This window comes from Schistocerca nitens, chromosome 1 (genome assembly GCF_023898315.1).
Source record: "Schistocerca nitens isolate TAMUIC-IGC-003100 chromosome 1, iqSchNite1.1, whole genome shotgun sequence".
Lineage (NCBI taxonomy): Eukaryota > Metazoa > Arthropoda > Insecta > Orthoptera > Acrididae > Schistocerca > Schistocerca nitens.
In genome coordinates, this window is record NC_064614.1 from 557,574,516 (window position 1) to 557,579,392 (window position 4,877).

The 4,877-nt window shown below is 44.9% G+C and overlaps 1 non-coding gene across 1 annotated transcript; it reads right to left on the reverse strand.

Annotated features, from left to right (window-relative positions):
* Positions 1-282: 282 nt before the first annotated feature.
* On the reverse strand, positions 283-357 carry Trnas-cga (transfer RNA serine (anticodon CGA)). The gene has a single exon. It is a non-coding gene; the product is annotated as a tRNA-Ser (tRNA).
* Positions 358-4,877: the final 4,520 nt, after the last annotated feature.

The window sequence follows — 4,877 nt, forward strand, 5'->3', positions numbered from 1 at the left end:
CGAGTCACCGGGACATCGAAATCTGCCCTTGGTCAGACTCAGATAGATTCCGCGTCTTCTCCATTCTGTACACTGACAGCATGCGCACTGGTGCTACATGCACAGTGCGTGTATTTGACCAGCATTGATTACTCGCCAGCTGACGCTCCTATCGCCTGGACGGGTTATGTCGTAGTAGGTCAGTGGTCATAATGTTGTGGCAGATGAGTGTATCCAGAACGAGATTTTCACTCTGCAGCGGAGTATGCGCTGATACGAAACTTCCTGGCCGATTAAAACTGTGTGCCGGGCCGAGACTCGAACTCGGGACCTTTGCCTTTCGCGGGCAAGTGCTCTACCAACTGAGCTACCCAAGCACGAGTTCGAGTCTCGGTCCGGCACATAGTTTTAATCTGCCAGCGCACACTCCGCTGCAGAGTGGAAATCTCATTCTGGAAACATCCCCCAGGCTGTGGCTAAGCCGTGTCTCCGCAATATCCCTTCTTTGAGGAGTGCTAGTTCTGCAAGGTTCGCAGGAGAGCTTCTGTAAAGTTTGGAAGGTAGGAGACGAAGTACTGGCAGAAGTAAAGCTGTGAGGACGGGGCGTGAGTCGTGCTTGGGTAGCTCAGTTGGTAGAGCACTTGCCCGCGAAAGGCAAAGGTCCCGAGTTCGAGTCTCGGTCCGGCACACAGTTTTAATCTGCCAGGAAGTTTAGATGAGTGTATGTTAATGTCGTCAGATACGAGGCGTGTTTTTTAAGTGAGTACCGTTTTGAAATTTAAAAAAGACGTGCTAAGATATCTGAATAATTTTATTTTTACATGAAAGCCTGTACCTTAATCTACCCACTGACGTCACTACAGTCTGATTCTTCCTTGTTTACCTTGTGTACTGAGTGTTTAAGATGTCTCCGATAATCGTGAGTTCCGCCGACTGTGAAGTACGGGCTGTTATAAGATTTCTTAGTGGTAAAGGCCTAAAAGCGATCGATATTCATCGTGAGATCTGCGCAGTTTACGCAGAAACATTAAGAATGATTGGATGGTAAGAAAGTGGGTGAGAGCATTTAAAGATGGCCGCACAAATATGCATGATGAACAACGGAGTGGGCGTCCTTCAGTCGTTAATGAAAGTTTGGCGCAGGAAGTGGACAATAAGGTCAGAGAAAACAGACGCTTTACGATTTCCTCCTTGTGGGATGACTTTCCTAATGTTTCTCGTAGTGTTTTGTATGGCATGGTGACCGAGCACTTGAATTACCGAAAATTGTGCGCACGTTGAGTACCGAAAATGTTGACGGATGTGCACAAAGCCAAACGTCTAGACAGTGCATTGTCTTTCCTTGAGCGGTACAACGACGGTGATGATTTCTTAAGCCAAATTGTTACGGGCGATGAAACATGGATGGCCTGCGTCACACCAGAATCAAAGCAACAGTCCATGGAATTTGAACAAGGGCATCGTTTTGCTGCAAGACAATGCCCGTCCGCATGTGGCGAATTAGACCAAAGATCTCATCACATCTTTTCTATGGGAAACTCTAGATCACCCTCCGTACAGCCCCGATCTTGCGCCCAGTGACTACCATTTGCACCTGCACTTGAAGAAACACCTGGGCGGTCAGCGTCATCAAGACGATGACGAAGTCAAAACAGTGGTGATGCGGTGGTTAACAAGTCAGGCAGCAAACTTCTATGAGGAGGGTATTAAAAAACTGGTACGACGTTATGGCAAGTGCTTCATTATTGACGGAAATTATGTAGAAAACTAGATTAAGGTACACGCTTTCATGTAAAAATAAAATTATTGAGATATCTTAGCACGTCTTTTTTAAATTTCAAAACGGTACTTACTTAAAAAACACGCCTCGTACTTGCAGGACTGACAAGAAGATGAAATTTCGAATCCAGTTTTCACAAAAGAAAATCAAGGGATATTTTCGTCTTGAGGGTTTCGCACGACGAGGGGCGTTGCATTGTGATGTAAAAAAGTAGCTGACGTCGTTGAAGCTTAACAGTACCTCAGGTCCAACATACTGCAAGGAACGTACGAGTGAATTAGCTCCACTCTGCAAGATGATTTACAGAAGAGATCTTCAGTATGGAACTGTGCGTTGCGATTGGAAAAGAGGGGAGGTCAGTCTCATGTACAAAAAGGGCAGCATTACTGATCGACAGTACTATTTTCCAGTGTGTAACGTGCCATCGACTAGGAAGTCGTTAGAGACGGAGTTAACAAACTCAAAAGGGGCAAAGACGGGGAAGTAAATCGTCCATAACGATGAAGATGATGAGATTGAGAAGACTTATCAATCACACGATTTTCAGAAAAATGATATGAAAACGAGAAAAGGAGAATTGTCAGCTCTAGGACATGTGAACAAGCCGTTCGTGTTTGAAAATTTACCTGACATTAGCTTAACCCAGATAGCTGAAAGTGAGATAAAACCCAGGCAGTTGAACCACTGAAGGGAACGACAAGAAGTGTCATCATAGTCAGTAGACGTGAAAGGGGACGAGTAACTAAAACTGGGTAAAGAAATGCAGACTGTGCAGGCTAAAGAACAACTACATTAAACAAATATATAAAATACATAATTCAAAGTTTACACAGGCACGACACTGAGGAAGGAGAAAATAACCTGAGACCACTCGGAGCACAAGCCGCAGCGAGAACACTCCCACCCCCCCTCCCGTCCAAACCAACCCTGACGCCGAACGTAGAGGCGTATTAAACCACTGGACCGATTTAAGCCAAACTTAATAGCATGTCCCTTACAGTCAGGTAACTATCGTTGTCGGGGTAAGACTCACCTAGCTATCATAGTTCAGGAGACATGAGTTGATGAAATAGAGATTCGTGGAAAACTGTCGCATCATGCATCACGTTTTAATTTTTTCCTTCCGTACTACTGATTTCATTCGCAATGAATTTCGCAGACAGTATCAACATATGCCACTAACCGCACCTACAAGATTGTGTCTTGGTATCACACATAGTTTAGCAGATATAACGTCATAAACACTGTGATGCGTGAAAAAAAATGGTGCATCATGCATTCAGTTTTCATACATTTATTTTACACTAATAATACAGTACCCGTGGTCTAGGGGCTATCCCAGCACCTTCTTCTACATTTGCCAATTCTTCCTTGAATTAAGCTTCATCCACAGCGAACTACTACCCACACGCTTGATGATGACGAGGGAGATATATGCTGCCATGCAAATGAACAGGACGCCGAATGTGATTGAAAGCAAACACCCCACTACAAAGTGGTGTGCTGTGTTGCAGGCAGTGAATGCTACCACACTTGATACTGACGTGCAATCTGCATGGTACGTAACTGTTAATGGGGGAAACAGTTGTGGCCGGCCGAAGTGGCCGTGCGGTTAAAGGCGCTGCAGTCTGGAACCGCAAGACCGCTACGGTCGCAGGTTCGAATCCTGCCTCGGGCATGGATGTTTGTGATGTCCTTAGGTTAGTTAGGTTTAACTAGTTCTAAGTTCTAGGGGACTAATGACCTCAGCAGTTGAGTCCCATAGTGCTCAGAGCCATTTGAACCATTTTTTTGAAACAGTTGTGCCAGTCGCGCCTACATCACATCCACCTCACCGATTCACCCTTGTGTGCCACATGCCAAGTGATTGACGCGGATGAACATCGTTTCGAATGCGGGTCCGCAAAAGACGTTTGGCATTTGGTGCGTCAGATATTGGCTTTTCTCACACGCAATACTCCCGGCAGGATAACTACCCGACCACTTCTTCTCCCCGATGAGATGTATTTCCCAAGAGCAAAAACGAACTCTGTGATGTGGATTATCGGCCACGCTGTTCACAACCTATTCGGTAATGGCAAAAAGACAGTACCCGATTATTGGTATTACCTCAACGAACGACGTTGTGCGATCGTCAAGAACCCTAAATATAGGCAATATTTTTCTAATTTTCTTTGGAGCGCATTCCATAATCCGCCTCGCAGCTGGATTATCGATGACATGACATGACATGACATGACATGAGAAGATAACCATAGCACCTCTTCCCAGTTCCTTTTTTTATGAGATTGAACAAACAACGGAAACAACACAGCAACGAGACGACAGTCATCGAAAAATTAGCAGCGGGCTGTAGTATGGAGCATCCTTTGTCGTAACGGGACGACTTCCTATTATTCTGTTTATGAAGCCGAAGAGGAACGCCGTTCCTTTTATCCAATTGTATAATAATAAAATAAAATAAAAATTAAAAAAGCAGAAAAACAAACCTTAATAAAAAAAGAAGGGGGGTAGTGTCTTTGATTACTAGTCACAACGTCATCGGTCTCGGATTCGAAACCCGCCACCGCTTAAATTTTGATTAATATTCAGCGTTGGCGGCCGAATACTTACGGCATAAGAAGTCACCCTAATTCCGCTTATGGCGTTGTCAAAGATGACGGAGGAGCGGACAGAGGTTCAGGGCACTATCTTATTCTTGCGGTGGAAAACTGCACTAAAGGCGGAAAAATCAGCAATGATTAACGGCATTAGGATGCAGAAGACAATGGAAACCACTGAATTAAAGACACATAACGTGTATCCACAGGACATGTGGCCTGTAATTGTGTGGTGATGATCTCTCCATTGGAAAAAGATTCCGGAATGTTCCCCCGTTCGGATCTCCGGGAGGGGACTGCTAAGTGGGTGGTGATCACGAAAAAAGATTGAATAACCATCGGACGGAGAACTTTCTATGAGTCGGGGCGTGGAGTGTAAGAAGCTTGAACGTGGTAGGGAAGCTAGAAAATCTGAAAAGAGAAATGCAAAGGCCCTAATCTAGACATGGTGGGTGGCAGTCAGGTGAAGTGGAAAGAAGACAAAGATTTCTGGATCGATGAGTACAAGGTAATATCAA